Here is a 23173-nt window from a genome sequence, read left to right as displayed (position 1 = left end):
AAGTAAGTAAGTAAGTAAGTAAGTAAGTAAGTGTGTGTGTGTGTGTGTGTGTGTGTTTTCACCTACATAAAATGTTAGAAAAAAAATAATGGGCGGTCTAGCAACGAGGTCGTTTACAATGAATGCCAAAAACATAATTTTATAAGCGAAGTGGTAAGAACATAAGAGGTCTGTGAGTTTACTAGAACGACCAAAGAAGGGTAAAATTATGGTCTTTATTTTTTCAATGATTAAGTCTTGACCTTGAATCAAACAACTCTAGTACTGCACTGTACAGTATCTCACGAACCGCTGGTCACTGAAAGCTACAGTATTTCACGAACTGCTGGTCACTGAAAGCTAAAGTATCTCAAGAACCGCTGGTCACTGAAAGTACAGTACTGCTGGTCACGAGTATCCGCTGGTCACTGAAAGCTACAGTATTTCACGAACTGCTGGTCACTGAAAGCTAAAGTATCTCAAGAACCGCTGGTCACTGAAAGCTACAGTATTTCACGAACTGCTGGTCACTGAAAGCTATAGTATCTCAAGAACCGCTGGTCACTGAAAGCTACAGTATCTCACGAACTGCTGGTCACTGAAAGCTACAGTATCTCACGAACCGCTGGTCACTGAAAGCTATAGTATCTCACGAACTGCTGGTCACTGAAAGTTATTGTATCTCACGAGGTGCTGGTCACTGAAAGCTATAGTATCTCACGAACTGCTGGTCACTGAAAGCTACAGTATCTCACGAACTACTGGTCACTGAAAGCTATAGTATCTCACGAAATGCTGGTCACTGAAAGCTATAGTATCTCACGAACTGCTGGTCACTGAAAGCTACAGTATCTCATGAACTGCTGGTCACTGAAAGCTAAACACAGAATAAGAAGTAGCAATGGCTTAAAATAACAACTATGGTACATATACAGTTGCCTCCATTTATAACTGGTACAGTGGTTGGCATGTTTTGTGAGGTGTGGCACCACCGCCCACCAGACAACAGATAGGAGCCAATGACGTTCTACTTGATAATCTTTATTAAAACTATAACCACACAGGAAATGCGTAAATTCACAGACAGAGAGGCGGTGGTGATTGGTTCTTTAGCATCCTTGGTGGTTACTATAGTGAGAGTAGTTCTGCCCCTTCTGCCAATTTTACCATGATGTAAACAAACAGTGGTGCCACATCTCACAAGTCACGCCAGCCACTATACCGGTTATAAACGGAGGCAACTGTACACCAAATCATTAAAAATCCACAAGTTTATGTTCTGGATGTTTAGCGCCGGGTCACTTAATAAAACATTTAATGCACACTAACCTGTATAATACTGTACAGGTATACCATATGAAATTTTTCAGATGAATACCAGCTCTCATACTAGTACAGTACTGTTGTAGAGAATTCTGTGGAAAACAAATCATATTTGTTTTTGTCTATCGATTATCATCCATATCCTCAATATTCTAACACCCAACATTATGAAAAAAATTCTGATCTTTAAATTAATACTGTAGTCATGGGTTTTGTTCCTGAGGGTGTATTTAAGTCGGAACACATGCTATGTGCGGTTGTTGTTTTTTTTTTCAGAGATTAGCCCACCCGGGCACAGGTCACTGACCCACATCGGGGCCTAGGGGGCGAAAATGTAATAATAATAATAATAATAATAATAATAATAATAATAATAATAATAATAACAACATAATAATAGTTAGTTCATAGTGAATAAAATTGATAATACAAAATAAAAAAAATTAAAAATAAAATAATTATATATTAATAATAACAACACTAGTAATAATAGTAGTAATAATAGTAATAATAATAATAATAATAATAATAATAATAAAGAACCATACAGAAATAAAAAACTAAAAAAAAGATCAATAGTGAGAAACAATATACACTATGTATGTTGTGTTGTCAAAGTAAGAAACAATTGAGACCCTGTAATTGTGTGTAAATGAGGCAGAAAGTCAGATCAGCAACCTGGGACTTGGTCACAATTTTTGTGATGCCATATGGCAGCAGGGTCTACCATCAGACAACACATTTTGCTTCCAACATCTTCCCAGGAGGTAGTACCTCCCTGTTTGGTAGCTGCCTACTACCTATTAACCATACTTACAAAACAATGTTTTAAAATCCCACTACCTGTATATCATAGCCTTAAGTCCTTATACAGTATACACTGATATCTCCATTAGCCGGAACAATTGGTGCAGAGCGCTTCCGGACAACAAGACAACTCTCTAAAAGCCGGAAAAAAATTCTTCAACCACGGAATTTTCCGGGTAACAGAAAAATGTTCTCGTAAGTTCCAGAAGTTGTTCATTACATCATCTCTCAAACCCAGAAAAATGTGGCCCTATCCCTGGAATTTTCCGGGTATAGGGAGTATTTTTTCAGAATTTTCCAGAAAATATGCCCATTGGAAAATCGCTTCCAAAGCCGGAATTCTCCAGAAAATTCCGGCGTTGGGAAAGATTTTCAGAGAAAATTTCAATTCCGGCTATCAGAGAGTTCCTTGTATGAGGGATTCCGGGTAACGGAGAAGTTACTGTACAGTCAACCCTAGCTTTACGCGGTCCCACTTTACGCGTTTCTACGTTTACGCGGTACCCTGCCGAAACCGGAATGCTCACTTTCCGCGGTGTGTGTACCCTTTTACGCGGGGAGCGGCACGAGCAGGGTGCCCACAAGGTCGCCCAGTCATCAAAACATTCCCGAGTTCTTCACCCGCCACCCACCACAGCCGGCCCAAGTCAGTGATAGTGATAATGATAGTGAGGATATGGACTTATATGGACTTTGAGGGGTTTGACAAAGAGGCCCTGCAAGCCTCTGAGGTGGATAGTGATACAATTGATACAAGTGATACAGGTGAGGGCCAATAATCTGCCCTCTGCCTCGGAACCAACCCCCCATCCCAGTGTGCCCAGCCATCTTTTCTACTAATGTAAGTGTTAAAAAACCTAATATTATTGATATTTCTCTTAATTATTAATTGTGTTAAGTGTTAAAAAACCTAATATTATTGATATTTCTCTTAATTATTAATTGTGTGTGCATACCATCATAAAATTAAGAAGTTAATTTTACTACAACGTAGGTATTGTGTCTGAAAAAGTGGAGTTTGGGGGTCGGCCCGGTCTCTATTTCAATTAATCCCACATGTTATGTTGTTCACTTTACGCGTTTCTCACTTTACGCGGGCCGCCGTGGGTTGAATTAACCGCGTAAAGTGAGGGTTCACTGTACATCTAAAATCACTGAATTTAAGACAAAAGAATTAAAATGAATGACAAAATACAGTAGATGAAAGTAAAAATAAGTCATCAGGTAAATAGAATACAGAGTACTGTAAATTTCAAGTTTAACCCCATTCGCAAGTCGGGGACCTCCTGTACAAAAGCTTGAGAATAAGAAATAATGGGGCAGGGTGATACAGAATCATGTCTTCCAACAGCTAACAGCAAGCAGAAACAATATGATACTTTCAATTTCTTTCTTAAGGCAGAAATGAAAAAATTAAAACACAGGAATGGAATACTGTACATAACATTATCCAGTATACAAGACTGACAGCCTCACCATTCTTTTGCCACAAAACAGTACACCCAAACTGATCAATACACAACTCTGGGGGAAAGAGGAAGGCTATTTTATAAGTCTTCATGGAGGAGGAAGTGGCCAGTCAACTGCCAAGTCTCTGATTAAAAAGAAGCCCTAAAGTTACTAACAACTCGGCTACACATTCAATGGCACAACATTGAAAATGGACAGCTGAAACAAAATATATGTAACTTTACAGCTGAGTACATTATAGCACAAACTTTTAACATGACTGAGTGCATATCTTAAATAAACCTGACCCTGATATACATGTATCAAAGTTAAAACTGCAGCATTTATTCCTACTCAAATTTTCTCTCCAAGCAGTCCAAGATATGACCTTAATGAATAGTGCAGACCTGGGATTCAGATTATATCTGTACTGTATATGGTAGAAACCCCTATGAGTCGCACCACTAGTTACCCTTACATATAAACCTCTATACGTATATCAGTTAAACTAGCATTTACAGTATAAAACTTTCATCTAAAACACAATACAGTAGTTTCCTAAACATGATACTATACAGTAATTATATCCTTGTCTGCAAATACTATATCATCAATAGCTACAAGCCTAACTTGACCTTAACTAAATTACCTTTTCTTGGCATTATTTAGGTAAATTTAATTAGTGAAAGAATATCTTAAATAAAATACAGTAATGTAGAAGGAATTAAAATTTTAATTAGCTACATACTGTACTGTATAGTCATCCTTATTTTGACAGGAGTCCATTGAACTTCTAGGCTCACCATAACGACCATCCCTAAAACATACAGTACTGTACAGTACATGATAATGCTGTGTGTGTGTTGGTTTACAAACTCAGTTGACGAACAGGGCTTTACACTTTTTGGTTATTGTCTGTCACTTTGCACTTGTTAAATGTTGCACACTAACAAACACACGTATGTAGTATATTGCACAAATTGCCGCTATAAAACTGCTATTGTAAGTGGTTGGTAAATATAAGACAGGCACACCGATGACTGCAGCCAAGCCCAGTTCTAGCTAAAGGTGGACACATAAGTCCCTCAGAGCCCAAGGGGGCCCCGGCATATTCCACATCTTAACGAAAATAGCCCCAAGCAAAGAAAATGGTGTCAGACTTCATAGAAAGAACTTGGAAGAAGAAGGAATATGGATCATATTGATGTGTTTATGTATGAAACTGAGAAAAAATGCTGGTGGAATGTTCTGACAAGGTTTGTTACAAAAAAAAAAGTTTATATGTTCAACTTCAGTTCAACTATAGCAATCAGGGTGAGAGGATGGTGTAAAGTATTCACAGGCTGAACATGTGCTCTTTGTTGAACATTAGTTTGCAACCAAATCGATTGCGTCTGTTTGAAGCATTCACTAATGCTTATCCTGAAAGACAAGAACCAAATAAATCAACAATACACCGGCTGGTAAAAGATGTGCAAGACACACGAAGTATATGAAAAGAAATATGCCCAGCGACAATCAGCTTTGAATGATGTTGCACACCTCAACGATGAAGAAACACTGCTGTGATCACCAGAATTTTTTTTAAACTGTCCCAGTAAAGTGGAATATCCCTAAGAAGCATTCAACGAGCAATAAAATTGCTGAAATTAAGGCCATACCGATTTCACGCAAAACATAAATTATTAGTACAGTACAGTATTAGTATTATCATTATGTGGGTCAGTGACCTGTGCCCGGGTGGGCTAATTCCTGAGAAAAAAAATTATGTATGTATGTAGTAGGTATGAAATAAGCCAGAACATTATGAACGGGCATTGGAGGTTTTTGGCGGAAGTGAGGTCAAAATAACTAAGGACGGCCAAAGACATCTAGGCGCAGTAATTGGCACTACGGACTTCAAGACCGAGTACGTGGCGGGAAAGGTGAATGAGTGGGTTAGTGAAATCCAAGCTCTGTCTGAGATTGCTAACCCAGAGCCACATGCGGCCTTTGCAGCATTCACCCATGGAGTCAAGCATCGCTGGAACTACCTGATGCGTACCATCCCTGAGATCGGACCCCTCCTCCACCCTCTGGAAGAAGCTATCAGTGTCAAGTTCATTCCCAAACTAATGAAACACCCTGACTTAAACCCAGCAGAAAGAGCACTTCTTGCACTTCCACCAAGACTGGGAGGGATGGGACTAACTAATCCAGAGGAGATTGCTGCCACTGAACATCAAAATTCACTTAAGCTCACGGCAGCCCTCACGGATCACATAATAGCCCAGAATGCAACAGGGGAAGTGGATACCAGCGAAGTAAATAAGAGTCGTAGGTCCATTACGACAGATCGACAGCACTGCCAAAATGAAAAGTTGCAGCAACGATTGCTGCAGGTTCCAGAAAATTTGAAAAAAAAGTAGCTATAGCGCAGGAGGTGGGCGCCTCGAACTGGTGAACTACGTTACCGATAAGAGCAAATGGTTTCAGTCTTAATAAACAAGAATTTACAGATGCCATTGCTCTAAGGTACGGTTGGCCAGTAGAAGGTTTGCCCTCCCAATGCATGTGTGGCTCTTCCTATGATGGCGATCACACCATGGTCTGCAAGAAGGGGGGCTTCATATGCATGAGGCATGTAAGATCTCACAGCAAATATGTTGAAGGAAATGACGAGGTAAGGGATCTCACAGCAAATATGTTGAAGGAAATCTGCTGGGACGTCATGGTAGAACCGACCCTCCTTCCATTGGATGGCGAGATCTTCCAACACAGGACTTCAAACACATCTAACGAAGCCCGCGTGGACGTCAGTGCTCGAGGATTCTGGACGCGGGGACAGCGAGCTTTCTTCGACATCAGGATTTTTTATCCCATGGCCGCATGTCACCGTAACCTAGCTCTCGATGCTGCACATAGGAGGAACGAGAACGACAAGAGAAGGGCATATGGGGAGAGAATTCAAAACGTTGATCAAGGCAGCTTCACTCCTCTAGTGTTCACAACCTCTGGTGGGATGGGCCCAAGTGCAAGATGTTTCTACACCAGACTCGTGGAGTTGATCTCCAAACAGAAGCAGCAGCCCAGCAGTTATGTTACAGCCTGGATGAGATGTCGACTGTCTTTCTCTCTCCTTCGGTCGGCTTTGCTCTGCCTCAAGGGAACGAGAGCTTCTGCCCCTACTCCGACAACTGCTGCAGATATTGACTATGAGGCTACAGTCACTGAATGCCGCATAGATCTGCGGCTCAACTAATTTAACACAGATAGGATAGCTTCTTATGTATTAGGAGGCTGGAGGCCACGTTAAAAAATAAAAAATGTAATATAGTTAATACAATGCTGTATACAGGTACCAGTACTGTACGTACTTTAATCAAACCAGTATCCAAAATCCTCCATAAAAGTTTTTCATATTAAGAGGAAAATATTAGATAAATAAATAAAAATACTATAAATGGCCAGGGTATTCCCAATTGTGACTCACATGGGAAAAACATATTTAATATTCTGAACTAATACTGTACAGTATTTACAAAACTGTATAGCTAAGTTGAAAATAGACCAAATGTTCATTAATTATGTAGAAAACATTTCCATCTGTGGAAAAAGCCCTTTCACATACAAATACTGATGACAGTAAGAAATTAATTTAGTAAAGTATAGTACATGTACAGTATCTGCCAAGCGAAAAGTTAGGGACCAAGAGGATTCAGTAAAATGGATACATTAAGTTAATACTATCATAAACATGTGTCCAAGAAAAGCATGTAATAAACCTTAGCACTGTAGTTACTTGTGTCATTTTGGTTATAGTGTTCAGAGTGCAATAATAAGTACTGTATCTGCAAATGCTGTACCTGTACACAAACTTATTGTATTACTGTAGTACTGTATTCTCGAATGCTCACAATGTTTATTGTACAAATAAGCTTTCCATGTGTCATCATTCTTCTAAAATAACTATAAAACTTAGTTACTCCTGAAACTCAACTGAGGAGTAGACGACTCATTACTCACACTAATGTGCTATGTACAGTCACTCAGCCAGCTAGCAGTTCTAAAGACTCTAAACATGATCAGTGCTAATAACACAGTTATTCATAATTTATATCACTGATGTGGTGCTACTATTATTTGATATTTTAAGAAATTAGCCTCAATTACAATACTGTACAGTCTTTTCATCTCAAAAAGAGTAACTACTGGTAATGTATTACAGTACAGTACAGGTTATCAGAAATTAAATACAGGGTACTGGGCAGTACAATTACAGTAACTATAGTATATGAGCACTGTACTGTATCATGATACTGTACACTGCATGTTGAATATCAATACCATTGGGTACTGTACAACTTCAGTTGCCCTTTGAATTTTGTTTTCACCTGCGAATTGATGAATTCATAAGAACCAAATAAAAACACATTGTTACATACGTACTACAGTGTACTGTGCTGTAAATGAAGTTCATATTCTCAGGGACTTAACAGTGTGTGAATTACAAATGTTATATTTTCAGATAACATACAATACAGTACTGTAACTGATCTTTTCTGACACTATTTAAACCACTTGTAAACATGCTTATCAAGGATTACTGGTCTAGCTAAGTGCATTATTCTATGCTTTGTAATTTGGTAATTAGTGAAAGTCAAATTCCATCATTGTGGAATAAAATTGTCTCTACTACAGTATACTGTACATACTGTACTAACTTTACATCCCAATTTGTCTGTTTTCAAACGGAAAATTATTTATTTCGTGTTATAATCAATTTTACTGCAGTCACTCTGAAATCCAAGATGGAATCCAAATGGGCAGCCATAATTTAATACTGTACTGTAGGATATCACTATGAGTTAGCTATTATAAAAAATAAATAAAAAATCTTCATATATCAATTTTATGTCCATTCTAGATAATTAATGTTACATCTGATAAAAATTGAAATACAGTATTGTCTGATTTTACGTGGATATTTTTTATGTGGCACCTGTCAGAAGAGATAATTATTATTTACACGGTAAATTCCATCATGTACACGGCAAGCAGCAGGGCGAAGTGCTGGGCGCTGACGTCAGACTCACGCCAGTGACATCGCAGACTGTGATTGGGCCACGTATCCTTACAACCCATGCACCCCCTCCGCAGCGAACTGTGATTGGTCTAGGCATCCTTGCCGCCCCCGCCACCCACTCTCTCCGCCGCTGCGTCAGTCTCACTGTCTCTGAGAATATATTCACTCATGCCCAGGAACCAGTGCTTTTTTTTCTTTCTACACAATGGCTTCCGCTGGACCCCCACCACCCCTGAGAGGTCCTAAACTACCATCATAAAATTAAGATGTTATTTTTACTACAATGTACAGTATTGTGTCGGCAATAGTCAAAAAAAGTTGAGTCTGGCGGTCCGCCCAGACTCTATTTCAATTATTCCCATAGGTTCTGTTATATTATTTACGCGTTTTGCTTTATACGCAGACCTCCATGGGTTTAATTAACCACATAAAGCCAGACTATACTGTGTACACAGCCACTCCTCGATTTACAACCTACTCGACTTACGACCACCCGGACATACGACTGCCCCAGTTGTACCATACTTTTTTTCAAATTACGTATTTTCGAGTCCCGACGTTAGTGATTGCGCTGTGTACTGACAAAATTTTCGTTTGTAATTCCCTTTAAAATGGCTGGCAAGCTTAAAAGTGAAAGTTTTGTTGTGCTGAGAAGAATAAGAGACATACATTTTAGATTTTCTATGTATACTGTATTATTTAAGCATTTTCGACTTACGACCTGGATTTGGGTCCCTAACTCCCGTCGTAAGTCGAGGAGCAGCTGTGTGTGTGTGTGTGTGTGTGTGTGTGTGTGTGTGTGTGTGTGTGTGTGTGCGTGTGTGTTTTTGTTTTTAGGTTTTGTAACTACTGTACATGTACAGTAGTACTGTATATCAAATAACATGGACGTGACAGCAACAACATACAGTACCTTGACTGGCTGGCCTAGCTGATCAAACATAATAATGTTATACAGAACAGTATTTTAGTTTTCTTTCAATAAATTGGATTTTAACATAGTTTTCTACCTGTTCACATAAATTTTATTTATTTCTATTGATTTAAATGACTTCTAAAGAAAATATATCAGAAATAATTTATGTAAACACTTGTCAAAAAATAATGATAATGTAATGACAACACCTCTAGCCCTGCACATGTCACCATACTGTACTACCTCATGCCACAAAACAATACTGTACTGTACAATGTTCTTTGTGGTGTCAGGGCTGTCCCTCAAACCCACACCTCCACCAACCCAGGCCAGATGCCATTAGTCCTGTTTTCACTTATTCAGGCTGTAAGCTGTCACTAGTGAGAGCAGGAGATTGATAAATACTGTACGTCATTTCCCTTAAATTTGTGGTTTTCAGGAACCTAACAAGGATGTTAATGGGGAAATTTGGTGTATAGTTACAGTATGTATAGCAAAAATATAACTGGCAGCACTAGCCTAATTTGATGTTCTGTAAAAAAAGGGAACAAAATTCTTTCATAAGTACAAAATAAGGTACAGTACAGGGGGCTAATATAAAATCGTCTTCGAGTAACAAAATAAACGAATCATTCATAATACAGTACAGATATGCAGGGAAAAATAATTCAGGATACCAAATATTTAGAAGAACACATTATGGAAATATTCGTGAAATTCACACTTCAATTCCTGCCACACAAGCAATGCAACAAGGCAAATTTTGCAAGAGTTTCCAAATTACGTTCTTTCAAGATATGGGGACATTCCATGGCCACACTGATCACCTGATTTTACATCTCCAGTTTATTTTTTATGGAGCTACTGTACTTAAATTCCAAGGTCTAGGCAAATAGACCAAAAACATTACCTGAAATGAAAGACACCATTAGAAATGACATACAGGGTTTTAGTCAGATTCCTTCTGAAACACTTCAGCAAGTTATGGATAACTTCTTTGCGCGAACGTTCTAACAGAAGTTACATATCAGTCATTCTCAAATAATGAAGAAATGTAAATTTCACCTTTATTTACATACCGTACTGTGTTCTTCTAAATATTTGGTATCCCGAAGTTATAAAATTCAAATAAAAGAATTAATCAACAATAAAATGTGTCCACGAATTAAATGTCACCCCGCATTTAGGTACTGCAGCATAAAGATGGCTTTTTTATTACAAAATATAGGTTGAATTCAGATTACAGGAGGTCCCTGGTTTACTAATGGGTTTCCTTCCTGAGGACATTTGTAAGTAAGATTTGTAGGTAAATCTGAACACATGCATACCATACTTACAATACAATGTTTAAAATTCCACTATATCATAGCCTTTATGTCCTTATACACATCTAAAATCACCTAATCTAAGACAAAAGAAGAAATAGAATGACAAAATAGAGTAAATGAAAGTAAAAAATAAATCAATAAATAAAATACATACTGTAAATTTCAATTTTAACCCTGTTCGTATCAGCGGGGTTACATAAGCCGGAGACCTCCCGTATACACAAAACAATATTAAATTTAATGTGATGCATATTCCTGGATATAAATGGCAATTTCACCAAAATTTGGTTCAAATTTAGTAATAGCAGCCTTCACAAGCTTGTATTAGCCCGTCTCATGGCAATAACAATTAAATAAATTTGGGTTAATACATCTAGTTTATACAGTGGTATATTCTAATCACCCCACTGTAATTTTCCATAAGCTGTGAGCTGCCATGTTCTGTTCACGACGTGTACATGGGGACGGATGTAGTCTGTCTTACGGAAACACGCAAGGTTAAAGGCTTATCACGCAAATCTAAACTGAGCACGATTCATCCTGGTGGCTTAGCAGATGTTCTAGTTCTCAACAGAACAGACACATTACGAATATTGAAAGAAGGATGTTATTTGTGTGATTTTCTAGTTTATCATAACCATGTTGCCCAACAGCCTACGCAATTCCAAATTGGTAGTGTTCAGTGGTGGACACGGTTCCGCGAAACGCTAATTAGCGAAGCTAACTTTCTCGTTAGCGGATTAGCGTTTTCGCTAACTTTGGAAACCATTAGCGGACCAATTAGCTTCCGCTAAATTTAGTTCCGCGAACAAAATTTATACATGTTTGCTCCTGTCTGTTGTAAGCGTGTGACGCCGCGACGCATGTCTCCAACAGCCAGTCAGGCACGCTTGGCTGACTGCGTGTTAGTACGTGTAAACGTGACAAGACATGATTTGCCACCCTGTCAGATGGCAACTTTGAGAGGCTGATGTTTATGAAGGGCAACCAGAATCACGTCGAGGCGATGGAGAAGGACCAGCCACTACAGCCGGAGTGAATGGAATTTTTTGATTATTAAAGTTTAATACTTTTTTTATACAGTAAATAAAGACTGTCAGTGTACTGTATGTTGAAAGAATCATAGAATGTAATTGTAAACTAATGTATAATTTCATTTCTCATTTATTTGTTAATTTAATTAGGATTTTTTTTGTCAATATATTTGGTTATGCTAAGTATTGCATAAGTTCATAACCAGGATGTCATCCAAGGTGTGCACGAAACAAAATTTTCTAAAAACTTACTTTTCATTAAAGTTTAGAGTTTTTTGTTTATTTACATGACTACGACCAACAATAAGTTATATAAAAATGCACTGGTATAATGTGTATGTGGTTGATATTGCATATTTACATGAATAATGAATAAGGCCGATAGGTTGTATGAGAATGCAAATTAATTATTTGTAAAATTATGTACAGTGTACACCTTGATAAGTTGATCATCATCTGATCTTGGCATGATGCTATTTGCTACCTATGCTATACAGTACTATAGTTTTTGGATTCGTTTAATACTTTCTGTCTTTTTGTACAGTATATAAAGATTATAAAGTGTACTGTATGTTGAAACTTGAATGTAAACTAATGTTTAATTTCATTTGTTCATTTAATTATTTGTGTACACCTTGATCATCATCTGATCTTGGCATGCTATACCTTTTTGGAAAGCTCTATGTCTAAGCTACAAGACAACATATGAAAAATTCAGCTCTCTAGGTCTGTTTTTAAGGGTTTTAAAGAAAAAAAAACGAAGCTAAATTCATATAATAAAAGTTAGCAGTTAGCATTAGCTTCTGCTATTTTTTTAGCTGTTTAGCAGTTTAGCATTAGCAAAGTTAACTTTTTAGTTAGCAGATTAACGGTTAGCGAAGCTAACTTTTCGTTTAGCTGTGCCCACCACTGGTAGTGTTTCACCTTCAATTAAACAAACCAGACACGAGAGGATAGATCAAGTAACACCCCATGTTAAGGTGAGTGATCACCCTCAAGGTAAGACTAGGCTCCTAGAGTTGCTTGCCGACTACCGAAACATTGTAGCTTTACCTGGGGAACAGCTAGGTCACACAAATTTAACCTCACATCACATATCCCTAAAACAAGGCACAAACCCAATTTGCATACCAGCTTACCAACTACCACATAGCCAGCACACTGTAGTCCAGGGCATGGTTCAAGATATGTTGGATCAAGAGGTTATCACACATTTAAAATCCACTTTCAATAGTCCACCATTTTTAGTCCCTAAAAAGGATGGAGGTTGGCGCCCAGTAATTGATTTTAGGCGCGTTAATGAAAATACTATCCCAGATAGGTACCCAATGCCTGTCTTGAGTGATATTTTACAATCCTTAGGCAAGGATAATGCTGTATTTAGCAACCTTGATTTGCTTAGCGGTTATTGGCAAATACCTCTGGATGAAAAATATCGAGAGATTACTGCTTTTAGTACTCCCTTGGGCCATTTTGAATTTCTGAGGATGCCTTTCGGTCTCAGAAATGCCCCACTGACTTTTCAAAGGATGATCAACACCTTGTTTGTAGGGTTGATAGGGACCACAGTATGTGCCTACTTAGATGATCTCATCGTAGTCAGTAAGGATGTAGATACGCATATTGCTAAACTCCGTGAAGTTTTCCAAAAACTTTCTACAGCAGGACTCAAAGTCAAACTTTCTAAATATGAATTTTTAAAATCCAGAATCCAATTCTTTGGTCATATAGTTGACGGTGACGGCATTCATACAGTTGATGACAAAGTTAAGACTGTTGCCCAGTTCCCACGTCCTACAACTGTTGATAAAGTACATAGTTTTTTTTGGTTTATCTGAATATTATAGTTCTTTTATTAAAGGTTATGCGACATTAGCCTCACCCTTGACTACGCTACTTAGGAAGGATGCAACTTTTGTATGGAATGCTGAGCAAGAAGATAGTTTTAGTGCATTGAAGACAGCACCTACCAATGCCCCTGTTTTATCATTTCCTGACTACTCTCAAGAATTTACTCTGTGTACCGACGCCTCAATACAGGGAATCGGCGCTGTACTTATGCAGCTGGATGCAAGAGGAAAATATAGAGTGATTGCTTTTGCAAGTCGTAAACTCAATGATACTGAAACACGTTACTCAGTAACGCATTTAGAAACGTTAGCTGTTGTTTGGACACTGAAGAAGTTTAAAGACATAATTTAGGGTAATAAAATAACCGCCTATACGTGACAGTGACAGAGCCGTTTCACGGTAAAAATCTTTCAGGTAGACTAGCACGCTGATGTCTGACCATTCAAGAGTTTGAACCTGTATTTACCAGGACGAGCGAATGTGGTTGCAGACGCTTTGTCCAGAAACATAGCACCAGTGATGCCTCTATCATTGTTCTCCCACTCGCAAGTAAGGCATGAACAACGACTCGATCCATTGTGGTCTACTGTCATTTTCACTCTAGAGTCGGGGGAGGAGGCTAATCTTCCAAAGTTACCTCTTCCGTTCAATCAATATGAACTACGACGAGACATACTCCTTCACTCCAAGCAGACAACTGAGGGTATTGTTACACAAATTGTCGTACCCGATACACTTCGTAAAACGATACTAACGTTGTATCACAATGCTCCTCAAGCAGGTCACCCCGGAAATGACAAATGTCTGGCGGAGGTCAGAAAGTATTGTTGGAATACTGTACTATGAAGAAAGACATAGAATTGCATATTGCTAAGTGTTTGTCATGTGCTCAGCATAAGGGTACTACAAGGGCACCGGCTCCAATTCTACAATATCCTACACCAGAACGTCCGTTTGACACAGTTGCGATCGACTTGTTACAACTTTGGAGGAGTCATCAAGGATCCTCGTACGTCCTAGTGTGTGTGGATATTTTTTCTAGATTTGTGATTTTAGTCCCACTGAAGGATAAAACAGCCGAATCTGTGGCTTATGCTTTAGTTACTCACCTCATATGTCCTTTTACTACGCCCAAGGTTCTTCTTTCCGAAAACGGATTAGAGTTCAAGAACCAACTTGTAGTGCAAATATGTCGACAATACGAGATCCAACAAAGTTTTATCGCAGCCTATCACCCACAGGCTAATGGCCTTGTTGAAAGTACCAATCGCAAAATCCTAGAGAATCTTTGTCCAATAGCTAGTCAAATGCACTATGCATGGGAAGATTGGTTACCGCAAGTCGCCGCATCTATTAATGGGTCCCATTAACAAATGTCTACCGTATGACGTACTACAGACAAGCCATGCCCAGTCTATAATGTGGACGATTTCGCTACCAGGCAAATCAACATATTCATGGATATTCACGGACAAGTGCGTAAACATTAGCAGTGTCACGCACTGAAATGATATACAAGCAACATAAACAAGCTAAGCCGGTCATGCTAGAAATAGGCAATGCTGTTATGGTGCGAGAACCTGAATGAAAGTCCAAGCTTTCACCCAAGTTTGACGGACCATTCCGCATTATTGCAAAAGAAGCATGCAACAAATTAAAATTTTTGAAACCAAACTCACAAACTTCAGATGTTGTGCATGCGGACAGACTTAAAAAGGTTCATTCAGATTCATTCCCCAGGAATGATAATGATATCCCAGACATCGTTGTCCCAGACACAACTGTTCAAACAGCAAATACGTCAAATACACCCAGTGTATCTGATGATTATTGTTTAAAACTATGTTCTGCAAAACGTATACAGTATAATAATGTTCCTAACGTTTCTATAATGATATTAACAGGAAAAGATTTTTGAGTCTAATCATTTATTTAAATTTTTTATAATTTCATGAATTCAGTGCCTACACTGGAATGATTCATTTCTTTTTCCAAGCATTTTGCATGCTACAAAAACTTCAACTCAAGCTATATCTATTAACAAAAATGAACTAATTGCAAGTATGGTTGATGCAGGGTTAGGACGAGTGGATGCACAGCACGTATATGTGAAAATTCTTCTTGAAGCCTTACAAATAGCCAAGACGAGTTATCGGTTAACTCCAATTTTTGCAGAAGAAGAGGTAGAATAGTACAGTATATCCTTCTGTTTGAGTCAACTCTCATGCACTGCTTTCCTCATCCACGTAACTATGCTAGTGCAAAGCTAATTAATGCACGGCATGTAGAACCTTTCCCATGATACTCTGATGGCACACTGTTTACTCTGGATGTACCAACCGATCTTTTACTAATAGATGAAGACTACTCTTTGTTAGAAGTGGGTGATTTTAGGGTATTATCACGGTGTAAGTCATCATGTATACATTTACACAGATGCCCAGCCTATGTGCGCGCGTTTATTCTGCTGAAGGATATTATAAGGCTCCGGATTACTGTGCGATAACCTGTAGTTCGTTGAAAACCTTGCCTTCCCATCATCATTTTGCATTGAATTTAAATCTCACTTTGGATTTGATTCCATTGTACCAAGTTTCTATTTTGACTCGGTGAACTCAATGTTATGTTAGATAAATTAAAATTTATTTCTTATCTGAGAGTCACATTTTACGAATATAGAAGATAAACTGCTATTTTATTTTGTTTTTCACGGGATTTGTTATACCCAGTTTAACTATTCCCACTATTGTGTAATATTGGCAGTAATATTTTTATTTTGCTCCTAGAGATCAATATCATTTCAATTTACCATTGTACGTACATAATATACTATTCTGTAAGGCACCTAAGACTAGGACCCTAGTTAACAGATTACCGTGTAATGCAATTACTCTCCTTGTGTCAGATCTGATCAGTCCAGGTCAGGCTTGCCTTGCTGACACGTTTCGCAACAGAAGTGCCACACTACTACCTTTGAACAGAAAATGGTAGCAAATTTCAATGATAGACTCCCTGAGTTGCTTATTGAGTCTTGATTTTGTTCAGTTTCCATTCAAGAGATGCAAAACAGTGTGGCACTTTTGCACTTGAAATGTCAGAATTACAAGCTGGCAACGAGGCAAGGGTGAATCTTTATGTCTATTATTGACATATCAAAGTTTTGGATAACTTTATCATAGAGATATTCAGCAGTTAAAAATTGAGCTATCAAGGTTCTGGTACAATTTGGAAGCACCTATGTGTGTGAGGCAGGTTTCTTGTCAATGGTGTTTATAAAATATGGTTAGCGTAACAATAATATTAAACCTCACTTAGAAAACTGTATGCTTTGTTGCTTAATGTTATACGTATACCACCAGGTACCGTATAGAAAATTAATCAAATGATGACATAAACATGTGAGACATGAAATATGACAGTCATGGCATACAACAATTGACAGAGTTGTAACATAGAACACTGTATGCTACGTTGTTTAATAACATAATTATACGCACAGTTAATAAATTTAATAAATAACAATGCACGTCACATACAAAATGTGAGAGTTGTAACTAAGAAAATTGTACAGTAAGTTAAGTTACTTAACCTTGTAATCATACTGCACCTCCAGGTATAGACTATTAAATGACGATATAAACAGGTATGCTATAGGTATTAAATGATTCTTCTAGATTAATGCATTATGTAATACATTTTCCTTATTTGTTTTTATGGTTAAATTTGCAAAAAAATATGCCAGTATTTGTTCTAAGACACCTCACACACATAATGACTTGGAATCGCACTGGATAGGTGACAGCACTAGATGGGGGGTCACACTGGAAAATATTTGGGAACTACTTCTCGATATATAGAAACTTGTAACGAGTTGTTTACAGTACAAATGTATGCATGAGTGCAAAAGACCAGCCAGTGCTTCACTAACATGCCTTGTAATAAGAAACAGCAAGTGAGGTACAATACCAGGCTATTATATCAACTTTCAGTCAGAAAACTTCAGACCTGCAAAACCTTTCCCTTAGGCCTAACTTGAGTTAATTCTAGGGCGATTCATTCGACCTATGTAACACAGTCTGCCACCAGGCGTTTTATGTGATGAAATGACAGCAAAGCATATTTATTACAGCCTCAGGGGGGACCGGTGGTAGAAGCGGTACCGTTCTTGCCTCGCAAGCGAGATGTCACGGGTTCGATTCCCGGGCCGGTGGAAGTTGTTTGGACTTACTTCCTCGCCCCCATTAGTCCCTGTTCACCTACCAGTAAAGTAGGTACCTGTTGTAAGTCGAAAGTTGGGAATTCGTAATAAGGGAAAGTTGTTGGAGCTTCCAATAACTTGATGACATAAACAACAGACTCTTCAAGCTTCTACGCCCTTAACTCGTGAGACATAAAGGCAAGCATGAACTTAGCATCCTTCCCTGTTGGGCGCTGTAAACGCTTCTGCGCTTCACCTTACACAAGGATGTAGGGGGGTGCCCAATTTAAAAAAAAAAAAAAAAAAAAAAATACAGCCTCAATTATGATGCATTTTCTCTCTCTTAAAACATCAACTGGTTATGAACATTTGCATTCACTTATATCCTAATCCCTATACAGTACAGTACAGTACAGTACATTTCAAAATTCCTAAACTGGATAATATAAGGATATGTTCCTGATCATAAGATTTTCAGCTCTATAATGTACAGTACTAAAACAAACCAGTAGCATAGAGCCTTACATATGTTTACGCATTCAAACCAATAATGAATAGGAAGAAATAATATTTACTGTTAATATAAAACAGCAATACACCAGGAACTAGAAAAATGTGTGGGAAAAACTGATATAAACAGATGCCTATAAAATGAAACAAGTGGATGTAGCAAGTCCTCCATTTTCCATGTTCGCATGGGTTGGCTGCGGTTACCTGCCGGCAGTTCTCCATACTGCATGGTCTCTTGCAGCATGTCTTGTCAGGTTCTGACTCGAGTGTCATTTCTTAAGATCCCCTCCCCATGTCATTCTTGACCTACTCCTGGCTCTCCCCCCCTGTGTTAGGCTCATGCATCTCTTTAACCCAACTGGCCTCATCCATTCTCTTCACATGCCCAAGCCATCTCTGTATAGAACTTCACCAATACTCTCAATGCCCAGCTAGGGCTACTCTCTTTCAGTGTCACATTACACATTTACCTCACCACCAAGGTGTAAATTTGTTTAAGGTGTAGAAGCTATCATAACACAACTGCCACACCCAGAGTTAACAAGCTGTATGACACAGTGTCAGTAAACAATCTAAGAAGCCAGGACAACTTGCCAACTGCAATGGATATCCTTTACCCCAGAACATGATCCACAAACCCATTAACATTCATGTTATCCATTACTTACATAAACATGGGCATATGGCATAAGGAAACTTGACCATAGTTTCACCCTACCCAGGGATCAAACCCAAGACCGTTCACTTGTGATACATGCATAATAACCAATACATTGCAGGTTACCTTTACCTAGTAACCCTGCCCATCAAAAAACTCGATGTAAACTGTGCCATATTAGTATATTTTGATATATTTTGGCCTAATTCAAGTAAGGTATATTACCTGCTGCACAGTTGGTAAAATATGTCTCCACCCAAAAAATTACTGGATACAGTACTTTTGCACAATATTCATTTACTACTAGTACTGCCTGTACCGGTACAAGTACAGGTATATACTTTAATTTCACTTTTAATTTTACAAATGTTCTTACAAACAAACTGGATGGGATACATTGTGCCATACTGGGATACCTAAGTCATTTTAGGATGATTCATATTGACAGTAATAGACCTCTTGAACTGGTATTCTTTTTAGTATCTTGGGGTCAAGTGTTTTGAGGGATCGGTGACCAAGGATGGCTCTCAATTTTTGGTGTAAAACAAGGGTCCGCAACCTTTATACACTAGTCGGCCACTTAATGGTGCTAGTAATCAGCGATCAGCAGCAGGTATACTAAGCCAACATAAGTCAGTACTGCATTCCACAGAATTGAATGCAAAATCAGAAATGCAGGACTATATTTTAGTGTCAGATAATTGTTATAAACAAGACCGATATTTAAGACTAAACATAGCTTTCATTTTCAGTATTTTTTTTTTACGGGTATTAGCCCACCCGGACACAGGTCACCGACCCATATCAGGGCTCGGGGGGCGAAAACGTAATAACAATAACAATAATAATAATAATAATAATAATAATAATAATAATAATAATAATAATAATAATAATAATAATAATAATAATAATTCAGATAAGTAAAATTTATAATAAAAAATACAAAAATAAAAATAAAATAATACTGATAACAATAATAATAATGAAAACACTGCAATAATAACAATAAAAATAATAATAAGGAACCATAAAGAAATTAAAACAAAGATCATTAGTATATACGCATTCGGCATTAAAATAATAGCACTAGTCACTAGCCAAGTGATAAATTCTGGAGAGAAATTAGGATACATAATCTTTAGCAGCACAAAATACGGAAATATGAAACTGTCTTCGAGCAGTAAAAATTTTTGGCGTCACTCAGCCAGTCATAAATGTGCCCCTTTCCAGCCACACGGAAAAATGGGGGTTGCAGACCCCTGGTATAAAAGGAGTGCAGGAAGAATTAAAAAAAAAAGGCTTATTAACTGGTTATTATTTATGACAGCCTAACACTGAAGTTTTTGACATGCTTATATTCCCAAGATTGACTATTTTATTGTCAATCTTAAATTATCCGGTAGTTTGATTTGGCTGGTTTGTGTTATAACCACCCAATTAAATTCTTTGTATGAAAATAAATAGGCACAGGATTAAAGTACAGCAGCCATATGTGAAACATCAATGTCTATTGGTACGGGAACCTAATGCACATGCATGTTGGGTAGACTGTACAATACTTACTAAGATGGCCTTTCTGGCTCACCTAACCTAATCAAACCTAACCAATATCAACAGTCCATCAATACGGTTGCTGTACCTATATCCACTACGAAATAAATATGTTAATAAAATTAAGTCTGCAAAGCTAAACTAAGTCTTTAAGAATTTAAAACAATACGGTATATACAGTAGCTATGCAAAGTTGATCTTGGTGTTTTTAATTACATTCGAGGGGTAAAAGATTCGTCACAGCAGCTGTGTGTGTTGGGGGTGATGGCAACAAGAAGCAGATATTACCTCTACTTGAGCCCCCCCAATGAAAAATATATTACATTACTATGCCTAAGTTCAATACTGCTTAAGGGGACCGAAGGTGCAATGATTATACAGTATACATGAAGAAAATATTGTTGTGTTTCATTTGTATCTGTTCAGAAACATAAGAAAGTACGTATATCTATTGCACTTCTTTTCATGGCAAATGAAATTCAACACCAGCAAGTGCAGCGTACTTAATATTGGAAGAAAAAATACTGTCAATGTATACAGCCTTAACAACATCAACCTAGAGAAGTCGACTTGTGAAAGAGACCTAGGGGTACTTGTGAGCCCGGACCTACGGCCTAGAAAACAGTGCGTTAATGTTCGAAATAAGGCAAACAGAGTATTGGGTTTTATATCTACAAGTGTAAGTAACAAGAGTGCAGAGGTCTTATTGCTACTATATCTTGCGCTAGTCAGGCCGCACCTCGATTATGCGGTTCAGTTCTGGTGCCCCTATTATAGAATGGATATAAATTCACTAGAGACGGTGCAGCGAAGAATGACGAAAATGATTCTGGGACTTAGAAACCTTCCATATCAGGATAGGTTAAAGAAACTAAACTTGCAATCCCTAGAAAGACGAAGAGTACGGGGAGATATGATAGAAGTATTTAAGTGGGTGAAAGGAATCAATAAAGGGGATATAGATAAAGTTCTTATAATATACGAGCAGGATAGGACTCGAAGCAACGGATTTAAGTTGGATAAGTTTAGGTTTAGGAGGGAGATAGGAAGGAACTGGTTCACAAATAGGGTGGTGGACGAGTGAAACAAGCTTAGCAACTATGTAGTAAGTGCTGGAACACCTATTGCAGACTCCTTATTTTCTTATGTTCTTATGTACAGCTAAGTCATTAACTAGGGATGCCATTAAGCTACTTAAAACTACGAGTCTTTCAGTGTTCAGTTCAAACCATGATTACTCACTGTTAACGAAACCAACTAATGTACCTATTTTCATATCACACTCCTATTTACTGGAGGACCCTGAATTCAAATTAGTGACAAAGTGGCCCACTCTGCCACCCTAGACTAGAACATTACCCCAGACCAACACTGCTCACCCTAGTCCTGTAAACACCATTTCTTTAACTAACTTTAACTCAAAATATGCCTCAAGGATAAAACAATAACAAATAATTCGATTTTTTTTCAACTTCCGTATGACAATGGTTCAGTTAAGATCTACATATGGCCTTAGTTATAAAAACGTCAATGGGAACATTTCGGCGGGCACACGCCTTCTTTTTACTATAAACAACATAAACAGGGTTAAAATTACCTACCTTGTGGTAATTGTGCTTGAGAAGATGGTGTTTCACTGGTGTATAGTTATATCCTGACTTATATTGCACTCTTTCCTTCACTTACAACACATATCACTCGAAATACACAACACTTTGGACTTAAAAACCAATGTAAACACCAACTGTCTTGTCCACATCAACAATATATTAAACGTTTTAGGCGACTTTTACTTATCGCACAAGTGTCAAATCTTGGAGATATAATTATATATCGTACATGAATCACTGGGCAGAAGCTGAACGGCTAACATTTGTTTGTTTACATTTTATGAGTACATTCAAACAATTGAGCTGTAAAAGTTGTCTCTACAGAGCAGCCATCTTGGATATTCAAAACGGGGCTCACACGCACGGTCAGTGTTGTCTGCGCATGCGCTCACTTATTCGCGTTTGTTTCTCCCTTTCTGTATAATCAATAATCAAGTATATTAAATATTTAGCTATTATTATTTAAAAATAATTTACCTAATAAGAAGATATCTTTTATTTCGTAATAATTGTTATCATACAAGCTTTACTGGAAAGTTTTTACAATCTTCTAATGTGTACAAACAGACAGAGCAGCAAAACGTTTCATATTTGTTCATTTTAATTTGCTTTATTCAAGCAATATATTTAAGTATTCATAGTCATATATCACTAATGGTCGTTTAATCTATAGATAGAGTATACAAAGGATTATTTTTAACAGTAAGATTCAGCCTCATATTCTAAATAAGATACCAAAATATACTGCTTGCATCTGGTTATCACAATACTAGTGAAAAAATAACTCGACAGATGAAGTAAACAGTTATTGATGTACAGTAGTTGGAGTATTAACAACGGAGAGCATATCCAATCACATTACACGCTATAAATAAATAAATAAATATATAT

The 23173-nt window shown here is 37.7% G+C and overlaps 1 protein-coding gene across 8 annotated transcripts in view; it reads right to left on the bottom strand.

Moving 5' to 3' along the window:
• LOC121868730 overlaps positions 1-22636 on the bottom strand; it is a 116213-nt gene extending 93577 nt beyond the window's left edge. For 6 of the 8 annotated variants that reach the window (XM_042369610.1, XM_042369602.1, XM_042369635.1 and 3 more), the window contains exon 1: positions 22274-22635. The gene's annotated coding sequence lies outside the window, so the exon portion shown is untranslated. Of the gene's footprint in view, positions 1-1308; positions 1371-22273 lie in introns of those variants that run through there. The other 2 variants (XR_006089445.1, XM_042369618.1) reach the window with 2 other exon arrangements.
• Between the last annotated feature and the right edge of the window lie 537 nt (positions 22637-23173).

The sequence above is a fragment of the Homarus americanus genome, unplaced genomic scaffold, assembly GCF_018991925.1.
Source record: "Homarus americanus isolate GMGI-L3 unplaced genomic scaffold, GMGI_Hamer_2.0 scaffold32583, whole genome shotgun sequence".
NCBI lineage: Eukaryota > Metazoa > Arthropoda > Malacostraca > Decapoda > Nephropidae > Homarus > Homarus americanus.
This window is presented reverse-complemented; position numbering and strand designations above follow the sequence as displayed.